This window comes from Solanum verrucosum, unplaced genomic scaffold, assembly GCF_900185275.1.
Source record: "Solanum verrucosum unplaced genomic scaffold, falcon-dt-bn FXZP01000103.1, whole genome shotgun sequence".
Lineage (NCBI taxonomy): Eukaryota > Viridiplantae > Streptophyta > Magnoliopsida > Solanales > Solanaceae > Solanum > Solanum verrucosum.
In genome coordinates, this window is record NW_026020048.1 from 5,804,798 (window position 1) to 5,825,526 (window position 20,729).

Here is a 20,729-nt window from a genome sequence, read left to right on the forward strand (position 1 = left end):
TTTAATTTGTCAAATTTAAAACTAAATTTATAGTCGACCTAATCTATAAAACAAGCTTTATGTAGTGCATTCTGACTAGAATGACAAATTTATGTGTTTTAATATATGTTATTTTTTCGTATTTCTTCCGTTTATAGTAAAATTTAGTGGATGCTTTTTCTTCTCTCTAAATTAAGTGGAAGACAAGTTGGATAAAGCTTATGGTGAATCTATTATATTTGGATAGTTTGAACAGAACAGAAGTGGGCTGTAAGCCTGTTTCAGTGGGCTTTCGACTGATTTGCACAAAATGTTCATTTTCATGTTGTCAATTAGATTTTGTCCCAAATTATTCAAATATAGTCTTGAAAAATTACTCTTTCAAACAAGTTAAATTTGGGTTATATTTTAAATTTTGTTATGAAAAAAATAAATGAAGAGTTGACTAAAAGAAAATGCATTAAATCATAATAACGGAGCCTCTATATATCCTGGAACAGTTTCAATTATGATGTCACGAGTTTAAAGTCATAAATTTTAGAATTACTCCTAAATCCTACTCCCTGCATTCCATATTAATTGAATTGTTGAGATATTTTTTATTTTTCAAATTAACCTAATTGTTCAGTTTTCAAGACTATATTTAGAGTGTTCTTTCAATTTTTACCCTTCATTAGTTAGTATTGGAATTAGTGATTAATTAATATTTAGTTATTTTAATCATAAATTTGATAATAATTAATAAGGATAAAAATGAAAAACTATGTTTAATTTATGTCTTAATCTACTTTTCTTAAAGGGTGTGAAACACCTCAAAAATTTAATTAATATAAAATGGAGGGAGTAATATAGTATCACAATTTGTGTTAGTGTTAATTAGTGATGTAGTTATGTAGAAGTGTTGGTGTGGAAAATGAGACAAGTGTTTTAAGTACTTATACAGCTTTGATTAAACGAAGTAATCAATAAGGATTGTAACTCAAGATTTTTATGCCAATTTAGGGGGGAAATTCAGCAATGAATGATGCTGAGTCGGAAATTTCAGCTCCACTGAGTAAGCATTCCTCCACTCCATTTCCTTTTTTCAGTAGAGAAATGGTTTAATGGACTCTTATACTATGAGTTTGTATTCTAAATTTTTTAATTTAACACTTTATCAATAGAATTTTTAAACTCAATTAAAATGAGATTTTTAAATCCTTTCAATTATGTGTGTATCTTACTCTCCCTTAAATTAATGACATGTCATTTTCATGTCACATATATTAACGTCATGTCATTATTATTTTCATAATTATTTTAATTATTAACCAAATAAGTTAAAATTACAGAAAAAATAGTACTCCCTCCGTCCCATTTTATGTGGCAACATTTGACCGGGCACGGAGTTTAAGAAATAAATGAAGACTTTGAAATGTTTACCAAATTGCCCTTTTAAAAAGTAGACTCAATTTCTCTCTCCTCATAAATGTATTGGAGTATTATTTTAAGATTAAGTGAGATCAACAAGGATAAAAAAGGAATTGTACCTTTAAATACTTTCCATATAAGAAAATGTGACATTCTTTTTGGGACTGACCAAAAAGGAAATGTTGCCACATAAAATGGGACAGAGGGAGTAATAAGTTTTCTAATTTTTAAAAAATTATTAAAATTGTTATTTCTCTCCCATTTCACCACCTTCCCAAACCCGATGCACCGTTAACCTCAATTCACCATCTATACATTCCATTAAGCTTTAAGTTTTTTCTTCTTCGAGATTCAACTACGAAGCTCTAAAAGTCACAAGGAAAGGATTTTCACATTATTTATTGGTCTACCTATATAATATTACATCTTAATAATTGGCGGTAACTAACTAATTTGAGCTGACTACATTTTTTGGATCTGAGATCTTGTGGTAAATTTTTTGGGGATTCCTCGAAAAAGAAGAGGAAGAAGAGCACACAAAGTAAAAAACAGAGCTCAACGTAGAATTTTTTTTATATTTGCTTTCCTCTCAATTTCTCTTCATCGTTCATCACTCAAACCACCAATCCACCATGGAAAAAAAATTATATTTGCTCTCCTCTCAATTTCTCTTCATCGTTCATCACTCAAATCACCACATAACCACCAATCTACCATGGTAGACCCATAACTATCAGAGCAAAATCACCACAAAAAATGATTATCGTTGTCGACGAATTCTCTTTCTGAAATTTCCATTCACGTGCTAAAACTCACTAAAAACCTAGTCGTAGACAGAAGTTCAATAGACAAGTTAGGCGGAAATATAATGGAAGGAAACTTTCTTTTTTTCTTTTTATTGTGTAATTTTTTTAAAAGCAAATTTTTTGCTTCACTTGCTTTATGAGTGTGATAACACGAATTTTAAGTGATTCAACAAAAGAAATGTCAAGTAAGCTGGTTCAATGGTCAGATGAGTTTAAATTTTTTATTTTATTTAAGTTTAATGATACAATTAACAAAGGATTAAGTAAAATGGTTCAGATATGAGTTCAAGTTACCTTTTACACATTTTGCCTTTTCCAATTACTTTAAGTACTCCCTCTGTGCCATATTATATGTCACATTTTTCATTTGCACTTGTATTAAGAAATAATGTAATTTTACCCTTATGCATTTATTTAATGTTTGCTTATAACAACTTTGTAATAAATGATGAAATGTTAAATTTCAGAAATATAAATACATTTGGATGACTATTTAAATTTTAGAGTTTATTTTTGGAGTCAAATTTTTTCACCAATTGATCCAAAAAAATTAAAAAATCAAGTTTTTCCCATCTCAATTTTCTTATATATTTTGTTTAAAATGTTTTTTTATATTTTTATATATAAATTCTTAAAGCAAACATGACAACATCAAAAATATTCAAATTCCATTACTTCAAATTGATCTAAATTTTCCTTTGACCTTTTTGAAATGTCATCTTTCTAGATAAAATTTGTTGAAACTTCAACTTTCAAGATTATTTTTGAATTTTTTTTCATCTTTTATGTTAAATTTGTTTGTTGATACTTTTTTAACAAAATCAGATTTTATAGAATAAGTAGTTAATTAATGAATGAAGTACTCTCCCAATGAAATTAATTACTTGTAGATTTCCTAGGTTAGTCAAAGTAAATACATTTTCAAGATTAATTAATTAATCTATCAAGGGTATAATGGGCAAAAAATGGTAATTTATGCATAAATTTTGTAAAATGACATATATTGTGGTCCAACTATTTTTAGAAAAGGGCGACATATAATATGGGACGGAGGGAGTATTAATTTGCAGTTCATTGCAACGACGGTACTGCTGCTAAAGATGATAACTCTCTGGTTGAACAAGTGGCACTCACCGTCCCCGTCACCGACGATCCCACCTTCCCGGTGGTCACATTTCGCATGTGGTTTCTCGGCACTACCACTTGCTTCCTCCTCTCATTCCTCAACCAATTCTTCTTTTACCGCCGTCAACCACTCTCCGTCTCCTCGATCTCCGCCCAAATTGTGGTAGTTCCGTTAGGCCACCTCATGGCCAGGTGCATCACGGACCGAGTTTTCTTCAAATGAAGTAAGTGGGAGTTCACACTGAATCCAGGCCCATTCAATGTGAAAGATCACATGCTTATCACGATCTTCGCTAACTCCGGCGCTGGGAACCCCTTCGCGATTCACATGGTTAGTGTCGTGAACTGTTTTACAAGCAGAAGTTGAATTTTTGGGTGGCGTTGATCGTCATTATTACGACGCAAATGTTGGGGTTTGGCTGGGTTGGGATTTTCCGACGGTATTTGATGAAGCCGGCAGCTATGTGGTGACCACAAAATCTCGTTCAGGTTTCTCTATTCAGGTATGGCCAATGTTAGTTAGACCAAAATGATAGAGATCCTACGAATTGAATTTTAAATTTTAATTCATGTATTATTAGAATATACATTCTTATGGTACAGTCTATTCAACATAAAATAGTATATACATAATACTTCCATGCTTAATTATACATGTTTTATGGTATTAAACCTATTGGATTTTGGATTGTGATATCATACATTAATATTTGTTGAAATTTTAGTAATTTTTATATAGACGTATATAATCATGTTGAAAATGGTTGAACCCGATGGGGACATGCTACATTGGTTTAATTTGATTTTTTCTTAAAACTCCTACATGCCAGTTGTCATCACTGCTTTAAAATTTTTCCTTCCAATGACAGGGCCCTTCATGACAAAGAAGAGAGAGCCAAGAATGGATTGACAAGAAATCAATTTTTCCTCATTGCCTTTATTTGCAGCTTTGCTTACTATGTCTTTCCAGGCTACCTTTTTCCAATGCTAAGTTCCCTTTCTTGGTTGTGTTTGTTGTTCTCTTCCTCTGTCCTAGGCCAACAGTTGGGTTCAGGGCTTCATGGCATTGGAGTAGGCGCCATTGGACTCGATTGGTCTACCATATCCTCCTATCTTGGAAGCCCACTAGCTAGCCCATGGTTTGCTACTGCTAACTTGTCACGACCCGATTTCTCAAGCTATGATGACACCTACTATAACCCACCAGTAGGTAAGCCAACCCGTAACCCAGAACAACAAGTAATGGGTCATGAGGGTAGAAACTAAACAAGAGTAGGCAAATAACAATATAAACAGGCGGAAGCAAACCAAAAACATATATACAAATAAAGATCTCTCCCAGAACCTGGAAGTCACTAGTACAGAGCTACTAACAAAATGAGTACAAGTCCCAAAAGTGGACAACAGAGACTGGACCGTCTCGAAAGGAAAAGACAAGTCTATATATACAGATGGAGACTGAAACAGTACAAAACGCCGTGTGCTCACCCCCGTCTCCGGATCAGTCTGCTCCAAGCTCGATCAACGTTGGCTACTAGTGCCCGGACCTGCATCACGAAATAGATGCAGAGCGTAGCATAAGTACCAAAACAACAGGTACCCAGTAGGCATCATAGGCCGACTGAACTTGAAAAGTAAAGGCAATATGAAAAGAAGGAATAATACAAACCAAGGGTCAAGAGCGGAAATCTAAGTAACAATGGAATGCACACGAGTGTAGAAAGAACTAATTAAAGTAATTTATAAGCTAACTACACCTAACTGGACCCCCATAAGCCCATAAAGTACACTCGTGCGCAAGTTAAATAAAAACTCGAATGGACCCCCATAAGCCCGGCGAGCACACAGAATAACTATAACTAAAGAGAATTGCATATACGAACCCAAGAACGAAGAACATCGAACCAGAACCTCAACCCTAATTAGTAGAATCTGACAGTACGGAGGCCGGACCTCGAACCGGATGCTCACCAGAAGTACCCAAGTAACCAATCACAAGTAGCAAGTATAAGAGGCCGGAACTCTAACCGGATGCTCTATATAAGTATTTGGGAAATAGAGGCCGGAACTCTAATCGGATGCTCTATATAAGTATCTGGGCAATAGAGGCCTAAACTTAAATCGGATGCTCTATAAAGGTGCCAATGTAGCTGCTGAAAGAGTCCTAATCGATCCACACTCATAAATGTCCGTGGAACGCCGTCCATACTTAGCCAATCAATGTAAGTCCTTGGAACCAAATCGAAAATTAAATTCAAATCGCAAAGTAGAACTAATGTCGCCGATGTAACTCGTGAAGCCGTAACATCGGGGAAAATAAGGATAATTATAGTCGGAGAAAGAGTATCGCCTAACTAAGGCCCAAACTATCATACTCAAGTCTGCTCCACTAGTCTACAGGGATCTAAACCGACCGAGCGATGTCAGGGCAAAACTAAGGCCTATTGGATCCGAATAATGTATTTCTAAGGCAAGCCCTAGTCAAACCTAAACTAAGGTCCAACATGCTTCAAATAAACAATAATTAAGCATGCAAACACTTCACATAGCGAGGAGGGTCAATTAATAACACAAAACATGCTCACAGTTACCCGGTAATTCTCGAAATACGCCAAAAATATGATTTCTAAACACCTATGCATGACTCAATAACTACCAACCCAAATCCCAACTAATCAACATGCATTCACACTCTCAAGCTCAAACTAAGAGTGGGAAATCGTAGCCTACCTGTAGGTCGATCACACGCGCTCCAAAATCACTCATTCAGAGCTTTCCCTTTCCGAACGTCCTCGAAACGCTTCCCCGCTATCAAATATAGAATCACAACGTTATTACGGTCATTTAGACACCAAAATCACAACAAACAGAGACGGGTCAATTTTGGAGTCAAAATGAGAATTGTGGGACCCGCACAGGAAATTCCAAAATTAACCCCAAAAGTGGGTCCTAACCAGTTCCCCCAGCTCATGTCCCAAAATGGGACACAATTCGGGGCTCGGGAACAACACAATATCAACATGCAACTAAAACCCAATTTTTCTCAAAAACTAGAAATGGGACAACAGTTGAATCAGTGTATTTACCAGAAATTGGAGGTGTACAGTGAAATCTGACAACACCACAATGTTCTCCTCGAAAAACCACTCAAGATAGCCTCAAAAATCACCAAAATCGGATCTAAAATGGCTAAGAAAACAATTCTAAAAAATTTCCAAAATCAAGCTCACAAAAAGAGGTCTGGTAGCAGGTATTTTTCGAAAATTACCTCAAACGGGGACTCCAAATCACTATCCAAGCTCACCAACACATTGTCCTCGAAAAATCTCACAACTTTGCCTTTTGGATCGCCCAAATCGGTTGAGAGATGAGAGAGTTATGAGGGTTTGAAGTTTTTGGAAATGTTGTTGGTTTTTCTGCATTTATTGCAGAAAATCTGCAATTTCCCAAAACTTAAAACTCCGACGGGGTGCTCCGAACTCGTTCGGAACCCCGTGCACGCAAACGAGATATGCAACCATACCAAATTCGATATTTCAGACTCAACGGCGCAGTCGAAATTTCCATCAGAGGTCATTACGATAAAAAGTGGGTCCCACTTCCAAAAGCCATTTTAAGTCAAAACCCACAAAAGGGCTCGGAAAGATATCGAAAACCTCCAGACATAAAAGAAGGGTCAATCTAGACCAAACTCTACATTTCAGAGCTAACCACGCTGACGAAATTCTCATCCAAATACGTTTACTCAGAATGTTGACCAAAGTCAAACTTAAGCCAAATTTCAAAGGCGAAAACGCCTAATCACACTGAAAATCTCGGGAGTCATGTCGACTATGCTACTAGCCTAAAATGACCCATCCGGAGCTGATGAAATTGTCAGAATTGGATTCCGATGTCATCTTCTTGAACTTTTGATCGAAAATGATCGTTCAAGGTTCATAAGCTCCTAAACACAAAAACTCGCACCAAGACCAAACGAACGACCAGGTGACCGAACTGTCAGTCCCAGCAAGTCATAAATGACTTAGGGTCGCTATAGGAATGCTCTAAACGACACACAGAAGGCAAGACACAGAAATGACCAAAAGGGTCATTACATTAACATTGTTGTTGGTTATTTTCTCATTATGTATGTTGTTACACCTCTTATGTACTGGTTCAATGTTTACAAGGCCAAGAACCTTCCAATATTCTCGGATGGCATATTTAAGGAGAACAATCAAGATTACAACATTTCAAAGATCATAGACCCTAACTTTCACATTGATTTAGAGAAGTATGACCACGAGGGTCGTCTTTATCTCAGCATTGTCCTTTTACTCACTTATGGATTCAGTTTTGCCTGCCTCACTGCCACGGTTGTTCATGTCTTCTTCTTTCACGGAAGGTAAGCTTCATACTTTACTGTTATATTGGGTAAAATTTAGTATTTTAATCTGACAATAGAAAGTTATAGTGCATAAGCTTTATTAACCATAAGTAAAATCTACCCATGCCTCATTCTATCAAATGGAAACACCAGTTAACTAGTTATTGTGGTGCATGGATCTATGTCATCTCAGCAAGTCTTCTATACAGGAGAAGACAATGGACGTGCAAACGAAGCTAATGAGAAAATACAAGCAAGTTCCTGAATGGTGGTTCACGCTTATATTACTAATAAATATTGCAGCAACTGTATTTGTATGTGAATATTACAAAAACTAGCTTCAATTACCATGGTACGGTGTTTTGCTAGCGTGTGATCTTGCCTTATATTTCACCCTCCCGATTGGAGTCATTACTGCTACCACAAACCAAGTAAGCCCATGTTTACTATTCAGTAAAATAGTAGCTTGAAATCATCAATACCTATAGTTTTTTAATCCTAGGATTTAGTTAAAATTATAGCTTGGTGTCAGTGTTGTGAATTAATTACTCTCTTCATTTAGCAACTCTGATGTTCCACAATCTTTATTGCTCAGATTCCTAGTTTGAATGTGATCACAGAGTACATAATGGGATACTTGTATCCAGGATATCCAGTTGCTAAAATGTGCTTCAAGGTGTGCTATATCAGTATGTGTCAACATTCATTCTCACATTGGGCTTGAGATATTCATTATCACTTTAGGCCTGAGCTCAGGTTTAAGCTGATATCAAATGGATTAGGCCCAATGTTGAAGATAATATGGAAGTCTAATATTCCTTTTATCTTTTATTTATTTTTGCAATTAGTTACACTTCATTCAATAAGAAATGGACAGTTGTATAGTTAGTAACAGAATAGATGCTTTTCATTTTGTATAAATATAGGACCTTGTACAGTGATGGATTCATTAAGAAATAAAGGAAAGGAAATTTATACATTGTGAGCTCTTAATTTTCTCATGGTATCAGAGCAGATCTGTTCTTTTCTTCTTCTCCATAGTATTCACTCTTCCTTCTTCTTCTTCCTTTCATTTTCTGAATAATGACTGATGTTCAGATACCTCTTTTTCAAACTACTGAAAATTTTGAAGTAGCTGCTGTAAACAATACAGTAGATGCTTCACATGTTTTCTATATCCACCCTTCAGATATTCCAGGCATGAACCTTGTATCTACTGTTTTTTACGGTAGAAACTATGGTGGCTGGAGAAGGGCTGTGATTATTGCTCTCTCAGCTAAGAACAAACTAGGATTCATTGATGGATCTCTAGAAGTTCCAGCTGATACAGACCTGAAAACGAAAAAAGCTTGGTCAAGATGCAATGATATGGTGTTGTCTTGGTTGCTAAATTCTCTTTCAAAAGAAATTGCTGAATCAGTTTTGTACTCTCAAAGTGCCAAAGTTTTGTGGTCAGATCTAGAAGATAGATTTGGTCAAGCAAATGGTGCTAAGTTATTTCAACTTCAAAAGGATCTTAATGTTGTTGTTCAAGGAAATTCCAGCATATCTGCTTATTTTACTAAGATGAAAAGTTTAAGGGATGAACTAGATGCTTTAAGCACTTTTTCTGCTTGTTCTTGTAACTGCACCTGTGGTGTAAAGGAAATGGGATTTACGGCTCATCAAGATGAAAGGCTACTCCAGTAAGAAAACAGGACATACTATTGACCAATGCTACAAGATACATGGGTTCCCTGATGATTTTAAGTTTACTAAACCTAAGAGGTACCAAAAGGGACATGTTGCTGGAAATGTTTTTAGCACAGGGGAAGCATCACAACAAGGAAATTCGGATCATGCAGCTTTGAACAATCTATCACCAGAAAATGTTAGTCAACTACTAGGACTGCTGCAAAAGATGAATAAAAAAGATCAAGCTGAATCATCTGCAAATATGATATCCTCTGGTATAACTAAGTCTCTTAAATCTCATGTTTGTCCACTTAAAATTGATAAATGTTCTTGGATACTAGATAGTGGAGCTTCTGAGCATATTACTTCTGATAGAAGTTTCTTCTCTAACATTAATCCTCTTACTGAACCTATAATTGTCACTCTTCCTAATTCTCATAAAGTCGGTGTAACTCATACAGGTTCTGTCCAACTCTTTTCTGATCTTATTTTAGAAAATATGCTCTATATTCCCTCTTTTAAGTTCAATCTTATATCCATTCACAAGTTGTGCAGACAACTACAGAAATCCATTCTTTTTACCCCTAATTCTTGTTTGATTTTGCAGGGCCCTTCAGTGAAGAGCCCTCAGGTGCTTGGTAAGAAAAAAGAAGGTTTATATATTCTCAAGATCAGTGATCCAGCTGTTGCTACAAACAATCCTACCAATTCCAAGTTTAATAGTTTCTATTTTTCTACTTTTCTAGCAGATGTCTTTACTTCTAGTTCCAGCTATTTTGATTCCAATGTAAAAGAAAAGCTGTTGCACTATAGATTAGGCCATATGCTAATGAGTAATATGAAGAAAGTTTTTCCTATTTCTACATCTTGTTCCAAATTTTCTTCTCCTTGTATTATTTGTCCTATGGCTAGATAGTCAAAGTTACCTTTTCCATCTAGCAATATTTCCACTACCTCTGTTTTTGAACTAATTCATGTTGACAATTGGGGGCCTTATAAAACTGCTACTCACAATGGTTTTAGATACTTCATTACCATTGTAGATGATTTTAGTAGAGCAACATGGACATATCTTCTTAGCACCAAGTCTAATGCTTTTACTATCCTTCAATCTTTCATTCATATGGTGGAAAGGAAATTCAATTCAAAAATAAAAATAATTAGAACTGATAATGCTTTTGAATTGGGTAGTGATAAATTACAATCTGAATTTTTCATTTCCAAGGGAATTATCCATCAAACTACTTGTGTCCACACTCCTCAACAAAATGGGATTGTAGAAAGAAAACACAAACATTTGTTGGAAACCTCAAGAGCCCTTTTATATCAGTCTCATCTTCCTATTATCTATTGGGGTGAATGCTTACTAACAGCAACTTATCTCATCAACAGATTTCCCTCTAGTGTTTTACATTTCAAAACACCTTTTCAAATCTTGTTTAAAACTAAACCTATTTACTCTCACTTAAAATGCTTTGGATGTCTTTGTTTTGTGTCTACTTTACCTATTCACAGAAGTAAGTTTGATCCAAAAGCTTGTTCTTGTGTTTCTATAGGATATCCTTATGGAAAAAAGGGATACAAGGTCATGAATCTTCAAACTAAGAAAATATCAGTCCCAAGGGATGTGGTTTTTCATGAAGAGTATTTTCCCTTTTCTAAACATGTGTCTTCTACCAGTTATTTCCCTTCTACTTCTTTACCTAATTTGTCTATTCCTTTTCCTTTCCCTCCAAATTCTCCTGTTAATCCTTGTTCAGATCTTACTGATAATGCTATACTTTCTGATCATATTTGTGATCCTCCTGAGGATGTGTCTCCTGATCCTCCTATTTCTGATTCCCAGAATTTCTCATCTGATAATTCTTCTATTATTTCTACTCCTTCACCTATTGTTGAGACTCTTCTAAGAAAATCCACTAGGAACCATAAGAAGTCTGCTTATTTAGAATCATATGTCTGCAATGCTCTGCATTTTACAGATGTTTCTTCTAGTTGTTTCTTGAGTCCTGTTACTCCTGAGCACTTATCTTTTAGTGATTTGTCTTCTACCAATCAAATTATGCTCAATTCCATTTCTAGTATACAAGAACCTATCAATTATATGCAGGCTGCACATCATCCAGGTTGGCAGAAAGCAATGGACAATGAACTTTCAGCTTTGGAGCTTAACAAAACTTTGGATATTGTTGTCTTACCCAATGGTAAAAGAACTTTACCTTCTAAATGGGTTTTTAAAGTAAAATAACATGCTGATGGCAGTATAGAAAGACTAAAGGCTAGATTGGTGATCAGAGGAGATGTTCAAAATGAAGGGTGGATTATAATGAAACTTTTTCACCTGTGGTTAAGATGACTACTATCAGGTGTCTTTTAGCTACAACAGTTAAGCATGGTTGGGGTATTTTCCAATTAGATGTTAACAATGCATTTTTACATGGTGATTTAAATGAAGAAGTGTATATGAAGTTTCCTCCAGGTGTTTCACCTCTTACTTCTGACCATGTTTGTCTACTTAAGAAGTCCATTTATGGACTTAAACAAGCATCCAGACAATGGTATGCTAAGTTGACTGCTTCTCTTAATTTCAAAGGATTTCGTCATTCTTTGAATGATTATTCACTGTTCGTTAAAAAATCAGACAATTTTATTTCTATTGTTGCTGTTTATGTGGATGATATCCTTTTGACAGGCAATAATGAAGCAGCATTACACAGTTTAAAGAGTTTCTTAGACACAGAATTCAAGATTAAGGATCTTGGTTTGTTGCATTTTTTTCTTGGAATGAAGGTTGTTCGAGAACCTCAAGGTCTACTTATTTCACAAAGGAAGTTCACATTGGATCTTTTGCGAGAATTTGATTCTCTACATCTAAGTCTTGTTTCTTGTCCATTAGATCCAACTATCAAGTTAATGGCTAATCATGGAGAACCTATCACCGATCCAACTTTCTATCGACATTTATTGGGTAAATTGAACTACCTGACTAATACGAGGCCTGATCTTTCTTTCACTGTGCAGCACCTAAGTCAATACATGCAGGATCCTCGTCAGCCACACCTAACTGTTGCTTTAAGGGTGCTACGCTATTTGCTGAAAGATCCAGGTCTTGGTCTATTTTTCTCCTCATCTTCCTCCTTCAAGCTGACAGCTTTTTGTGATTCCGATTGGGGTACCTGTCCAGATTCACGCAGATCAGTTAGTGGCTACTATATTTCTCTTGGAACTTCTCCTATTTTTTGGAAATCGAAGAAACAATCTTCCATTTCCCTCAGTTCTGCTGAAGCTGAATATCGCTCAATGAGAAGGGTTGTTGCTGAACTCACCTGGTTAGTTCGTCTGTTCGAAGACCTCTCTGTACCTGTGCCTCTTCTGGTGCCTCTTCATTCGGATAGTCTTGCAGCTATACACATCGCGAAGAATCCGGTATTCCATGAACGGACGAAGCACGTCGAACTTGACTGTCACTTTGTCCGTCAACAATACCTAGCCGGACTCATCTCATTGTCGTATGTTCGATCTACTTCACAACTAGCCGACATTTTTATGAAATCTCTTACAGGACCTGTTCATCATAATCTTCTTGGCAAGTTGGGTGTTTCTAATAGCCCTCCAACTTGAGGTAGGGTGTCAACATTCATTCTCACATTGGGCTTGAGATATTCATTCTCACTTTGGGCTTGAGCTCAGGTTTGAGCTGATATCAAATGGATTAGGCCCAATGTTGAAGATAATATGGAAGTCTAATATTCCTCTTATCTTTTATTTATTTTTGCAATTAGCTACACTTCATTCAATAAAAAATGGACAGTTGTATAGTTAGTAACAGAATAGATGCTTTTCATTTTGTATAAATATAGGACCTTGTACAGTGATGGGTTCATTAAGAAATAAAGGAAAGGAAATTTATACATTGTGAGCTCTTAATTTTCTCAGTATAAAGCAAGGTTTAACCTTCCTGAAGGACTTAAAACTTGGACATTATGTGAAGATTCCCCCTAGGGCAATGTTCATAGCTCAGGTTAGTTTTTATATCTTTTGGTCTGCAAAGGTGTTATCCAAGTTTTAGGTGTATAACTATAAAGACCTGTCCCAATTCTTTTTTTTGGGACTATTAATTCAGGTAGTTGGAACCTTAATATTAGCATTTGCACATCTGGGAATAGCATGGTGGCTGATGAACTCTTCCCCAAATATTTGCAATAGGCCTCTGCTTCCTCAAGAAAGTCCATGGACATGCCCAGCTGATCATGTATTCTATGATGCCTCAGTCGTCTCGGATCTGATTGGGTCATGGAGGATTTTTGGAAATCTTGGCTATTACTCAGCCATAAATTGATTTTTTCTTATTGGCGCGGTAGCTCCAGTATTTGTTTGGCTATTACAGAAAATGTTATATTTTGATTTTGATTATTTGACAAACACTACTAAAAAAATAGTGAATACCGACCTATAAATACCGACCTCCGGAGGTCGATATTCCTTGAAATACCGACCTAAAACCGACCTCCCAGCTTAGGTCGGAAAAAGCTTGGTCGCTATTCAATACCGACCTCTCGAGGTCGGTTTTTATTTTATGTCAGAATATTCATTTTTTTAAATTCCGACCTCTGGAGGTCGGTATTTTTATTTTTGTATTTTTGAAATTCCGACCTCCGGAGGTCGGTATTTTTATTTTTGTATTTTTAAAATTCCGACCTCCGGAGGTCGGTATTTTTATTTTTGTAATGTTGAAATTCCGACCTCCAGAGGTCGGTATTTTTATTTTTGTAATGTTGAAATTCCGACCTCCGGAGGTCGGTATTTTAATTTTTGTAATGTTGAAATTCCGACCTCCGGAGGTCGGTATTTTTATTTTTGTAATGTTGAAATTTCGACCTCTGGAGGTCGGTATTTTTATTTTTGTAATGTTGAAATTTCGACCTCTGGAGGTCGGTATTTTTATTTTTGTATTTTTGAAATTCCGACCTCCGGAGGTCGGTATTTTTATTTTTGTAATGTTGAAATTCCAACCTCCGGAGGTCGGTATTTTTATTTTTGTAATGTTGAAATTCCGATCTTTGGAGGTCGGTATTTTTATTTTTGTTATGTTGAAATTCCGACCTCCGGAGGTCGGTATTTTTATTTTTTATTTTTGAAATTCCGACCTCCGGAGGTCGATATTTTTATTTTTTATTTTTGAAATTCCGACCTCCGGAGGTCGGTTTTTTGCTACAAAACAGGCAGCAAATTGCTTCAATTTTTAGTTGCCCACCTGCATATTTATAACAAAACAACCCAAAGTCAAATAAACTTCATCCAACCAAAACAAACCAAAGCCAAATAAAATTCATCCAACCAAAACAACCTAAAGCCAAATAAACTTCATCCAACCAAAACAACACAATATTTTCAACATATACAAACTATTTCAAAATAAACTTCATCCAACTTCAAAATAAACTAAAATACGATCAAATTAAACAATTCTAAAAATATAGAAGTCTAAAATGTCAAATAGATACAACTACTCTTCATCACCCTCACTCTCCTTATCATTCTCATCACCCTCCTGATCAGATCTATCACTGCTAGCCGGACATGGAGGAAGAATATTTCCTGATTCAAAAAGAAAAGTTAGTTGGGCCTGAAGCGCTGCATACCTCTTGTTCTCTACATTGGGATCAACTAATTCCTTCATAAGTTCTATCATAGAGTCCATTGCTCCTTGAGAAATATTATTGTCAGATTTGATACTTAACAATCTAACTGCAACAGACAATTTAGAGTGTTGACTCCTTTTGAACAAAGGACTACTACAATCACGCAATTGTTCATAAAAGATGTTTGTTTCTTCATTAGGAGCTTCTTCTACATTTTCTCCTTGTTCAAAATCAGAATGCATCCCAAAAGCATCATTAATCATATCTGACATTCTAGAACCTTGGAAATAATTATGCTCGGTAGATCTACTACTTTCACCGACAACAAAGTTATTAAACATAGTGTCACTTTCAACCTCACCATGGCTAGTCCAAACTGTATACCCTGGTTTGAATCCATTCATCATAAGATGCATAGCAACAGTCTTTGTTGTATGATATCTCACATTTTCACAATTAACACACGGACACCTAATCAATCTTAAATTTAAAAAATCATCAAGTGTCATTGCATGATTTATAAATCTAGTGACACCTTCTGCAAATTCTGAAATCATACCCGCTCGACCAGGATTGTTTCTATTATACATCCAACTACGATCAGGATTCATCTACACAAACAATAATGATAATTTTAATTCCATCAACTAAATAACATTTGAATTTATTTAAACAACTTAACCACTTTCTAAGTCTAACTACTTTTGACATATTTATTTTAACTTATTTAAACAACTTTACAACTTTAACTAGTTTAGTTTTGACTTAATTAGAACAACTAAATCCACCAACTAAACCACAATATTTATTTTAACTTATTTAAATAAACTTAACTTTTTAACTTTAACTACATTAGTTTTGACTTAATTCCAACAACTAAATTCACTAACTAAACCGACATTATTTATTTTAACTTATTTAAACAACATAACAACTTTTGAACTTTAACTACATTAGTTTTGACTTAATTCCAACAACTAAATTCACTAACTAAACAAACATTATTTATTTTAACTTATATAAACAACATAACAACTTTAACTAGTTTAGTTTTGACTTAATACAACAACTAAATCCACCAACTAAATCACATTATTTATTTTAATTTATCTAAACAACTTAACAACTTTTTAACTTTAACTACATTAGTTTTGACTTAATTCCAACAACTAAATTCATCAACAAAACCACATTATTTAATTTAACTTATTTAAACAACTTAACAACTTTATAACTTTAACAACTTAACAACTTTTTAAAGCTAAGTGTCAACACTAGATGGACACAAATCGATCTTCCAAGAAAATCAATTTTGTCATCTATAGGATCAACTAGTGTTGATACTTATGTTTAACAAACACATTATTCCTAAATTAAAGCTTAATAGCAACACTAGATGGACACAAATCGATCTTCCAAGAAAAATCAATTTTGTCATCTATAGGATCAACTAGTGTTGATACTTATGTTTAACAAACACATTATTCCTAAATTAAAGCTTAATAGCAACACTAGATGGACACAAATCGATCTTGCAAGAAAATCAATTTTGTCATCAATAGGATCAACTAGTGTTGATATTTATGCTTAACAAATATATTATTTCTAAATTTAAAGTTAAGTGTCAACACTAGATGGACACAAATCGATCTTGCAAGAAAATCAATTTTGTCATCAATAGGATCAACTAGTGTTGGTACTTATACTTAACAATTATATTATTTCTAAATTTAAAGCTAAGTGTCAACACTAGATAGACACAAATCGATCTTGCAAGAAAATCAATTTTGTCATCAATAGGATCAACTAGTGTTGGTACTTATGCTTACCAAATATATTATTTCTAAATTTAAAGCTAAGTATCAATACTACATGGACACAAACACATTATTGAAAACAATTGTACTTGAACTTTAGAAATTTAGAAGCACCAACCTTATCTCCTACTTTGATGAAAGAAGCAATATAGTCTTATATCAACTTTTTTAGATGTTGAGCTTCCTCAGTTGCCTAGCACGAAAAGTTCTAAAATTAGTTATATATAAACTTCAAATCCAAGAATATTAGTTTTTTTTATATATATATATATATATATATATATATTCAAGTTTTAATAAGTTCAAGTTTTCAATTCAAGTTCATATCTAATTTCTAAAATTAATTAGTTATATATTCAAGCTAATTAGTTCCAAGTTCAAGTTCTAATTTCAAGTTCAAGTCTAAGTTCAACTTCAAATTTTAAGTTCATATTCTAAGTTCAAGTTCAAGTTCAAGTTCTAATTTCAAGTTCAAGTTCTAAGTTCAAGTTCAAATTCTAAGTTCAAGTTCTAAGTTCAAGTTCAAGTTCAAGTTCAAGTTCAAGCTCTAAGTTCAAGTTCAAGTTCAAGTTATAATTTCAAGTTCAAGTTCTAAGTTGAAGTTGAAGTTTTAAGTTCATGTTCAAGTTCTAATTTCAAGTTCAAGTTCTAATTTCAAGTTCAAGTTCTAAGTTCAAGTTCAAGTTCTAAGTTCTAAGTTCTAGTTCAAGTTCAAGTTCAAGATCAAGTTCTAAGTTCAAGTTCAAGTTCAAGTTCTAAGTTCAAGTTCAAGTTCTAAGTTCTAAGTTCAAGTTCAAGTTCTAAATTCATGTTCAAGTTCTAATTTCAAGTTCATGTTCTAAGTTCAAGTTCAAGTTCTAAGTTCTAAGTTCTAAGTTCAAGTTCAAGATCAAGTTCTAAGTTCAAGTTCAAGTTCTAAGTTCAAATTCTAAGTTTAACTTCAAATTCTAAGTTCAAGTTCATGTCATGTTCATGTTCATGTTCATGTTCAAGTTCTAAGTTCAAGTTCAAGTTCTAAATTCATGTTCAAGTTCTAATTTTAAGTTCAAGTTCTAAGTTCAAGTTCAAGTTCTAAGTTTTAAGTTCAAGTTCAAGATCAAGTTCTAAGTTCAAGTTCAAGTTCTAAGTTTAAATTCTAAGTTTAACTTCAAATTCTAAGTTCAAGTTCAAGTTCAAGTTCTAAGTTCAAGTTTTAATTTCAAGTTCAAGTTCCAAGTTCAAGTTCAAGTTCTAAGTTTAACTTCAAATTCTAAGTTCAAGTTCAAGTTCTAAGTTCACGTTCAAATTCTAAGTTCAACTTCAAATTCTAATTAAGTTCATGACATTCAAACATTCATCTTCTACTCATAACACTTCAATTACTAATTTCTAACTTCAAATTAACACTTTACTAACTAGTCCTAAAATCAAATCCAAAAAAATCTCAATTTAACCTCAAATTACATATTCTCAAGTTTAAACTAGTTCTAAAATATAAAAATGCTAACTCTTCACTAACTAACAATGCCCAATTTAAAAATGCCTAATTTCTTTTTTAAAAAACCTTAAAATAAAAATCTTCAATTATCTATATCTAACTAACAATAATCAAATCAAATTAACAATTGAATAACACAACCAACAAACAAAAACAATAATATACTAACAAACAATCAATTATAATTACTAGCATTAAAGCCAAGTATTAATACTAGATGGACACAAACACATTATTCAAAACAATTGTACTTGAACTTGAGAAATTTAGAAGCACCAACCTTATCTCCAACTTTGATGAAAGAAGCAAAATAGTCCTGTATCAACTTTTTTACATGTTGAGCTTCTTCAGTTGCCTAGCACGAAAAGTTCTTAAATTAGTTAAATATAAACTTCATATCCAAAAATATTAGTTTATATATATATATATATATATATATATATATATATATATATATATATATATATATTCTCAAGTTTTAATAAGTTCAAGTTTCAATTCAAGTTCATATATAATTTCTAAACTTAATTAGTTATATATTCAAGCTAATTAGTTCCAAGTTCAAGTTATAATTTCAAGTTCATATTCCTAATTAAGTTCAATTTATAGTAAATTCAAGTTATAATTAATTATAAGTTCTAATTAAGTTGTAATTCAAATCCCTAAAATTCTAAATTCAAACTAGCTAGCTAGTGTCCCAACTTCAAACTATTAAATTAGTCCTAAAATATCAAATATAATTCAAACTATTAGTCCTAAATTCCAAATTCAAATTAGTCTTAAAATCACAAATTGAAAGTACTCCTAGAATTCAAAAATCAAACTATAGTGCTAAAATCCCAAATTCAAACTATTAGTATTCCTAAAATCTCAAAATTCAAACTAATCTTAAAATCACAAATTCAAACTAGCCCTAAAATCCCAAAATCTAACTAGTACTAAAATCCTAAATTCAAATTAGCTAGCTATTCCTAATCCCAAATTCAAACTATTAGTCCTAAAATCTCAATAATAATTCAAACTAACTCAAATAATACCCAAGTTCAAACAACTCCTTAAATACCCTAATTCAATCTAATCTTACAATTCCAAAATCAAACTAATTAACTTAAGAAATACCGAATTTCAAACAAATCCTAAGATACCCTAATTCAAACTAACCCTAACATTAAAATTTTCAATTCACAATCAACAAACACAAACTAACAATCAAATAATACCTAATTCAAACTAACAATCAAAAACCCTAAATCATTCACTTACTAACTAACAATCAATCAAACTAACAATCAATCAAACTAACAATCAATAAAACTAAGTATATTAGTACTCTAATTTTGAGATACTTCAACTAAATAGAAACAAAAGTAATCTATTATGGAGGTTCTAAAAATTCACCTTCACTAAGAAGGTCGGGGATGGAGGTGCTGGTCGAGATGGAGGCGGCGCCGGTCGGGATGGAGGCGCGCGACCTCCTGCAGCTGCCGCGACGTCCTCTGCTGCTGCGAAGGTGGGTGGCTGCGGTCGGGGATGGCGGCGTGGCGCCGGTCGGGGATGGTGGCGTGGCGCCGGTCGGGGATGGGTGGGGATCGGCGCCGATGGGGGTGGGTCGGGGGTGGATCTTGAGTGGGGAGTGAAAGTGGACTTAGGTTTTGAGAGTTAGTGTTTAGGAGTGAGACTTATATTGTCATTCTTTTTTTAAGAGAATTCTTTAATTTACCGACCTCAGGATGTCGATATTTTTTAATATAATTATCTATATTTAAAAATATTTAATAAATACTGGCATCATGAAGTCGATATTATTTAAATAAAATAATAATTTAAATATACCGACCTCTTTAGGTTGGTATTTATTAATTTATTTTAATATAAATTCCCCTCTAGAGGTTGATTTTATATATATATATATATATATATATATATATATAATTTAACTACATATCAACAGAAGTTTAATTTAATAAATTTAAATATATATGTATATATATGTATATATGTATACATATATATACATATATGTATATATATAACTACATATCAACAGAAGTTTAATTTAATAAATTTAAATATATATGTATATATGTATAAATTTAAATATATATATATATATATATATTTAAAAATATTTAATAAATACTGGCATCATGAAGTCGATAGTATTTAAATAAAATAATAATTTAAATATACCGACCTCTTTAGTTTGGTATTTATTAATTTATTTTAATATAAATTCCCCTCTAGAGGTTGATTTTATATATATATATATAATTTAACTACATATCAACAGAAGTTTAATTTAATAAATTTAAATATAAATGTATATATATGTATATATGTATACATATATATATACATATATGTATATATATAACTACATATCAACAGAAGTTTAATTTAATAAATTTAAATATATATGTATATATGTAT

General features: G+C 33.3%; 1 pseudogene; it reads left to right on the forward strand.

Moving 5' to 3' along the window:
- Positions 1 to 996: 996 nt before the first annotated feature.
- On the forward strand, positions 997 to 19,962 carry LOC125821921 (oligopeptide transporter 7-like; annotated as a pseudogene).
- Positions 19,963 to 20,729: the final 767 nt, after the last annotated feature.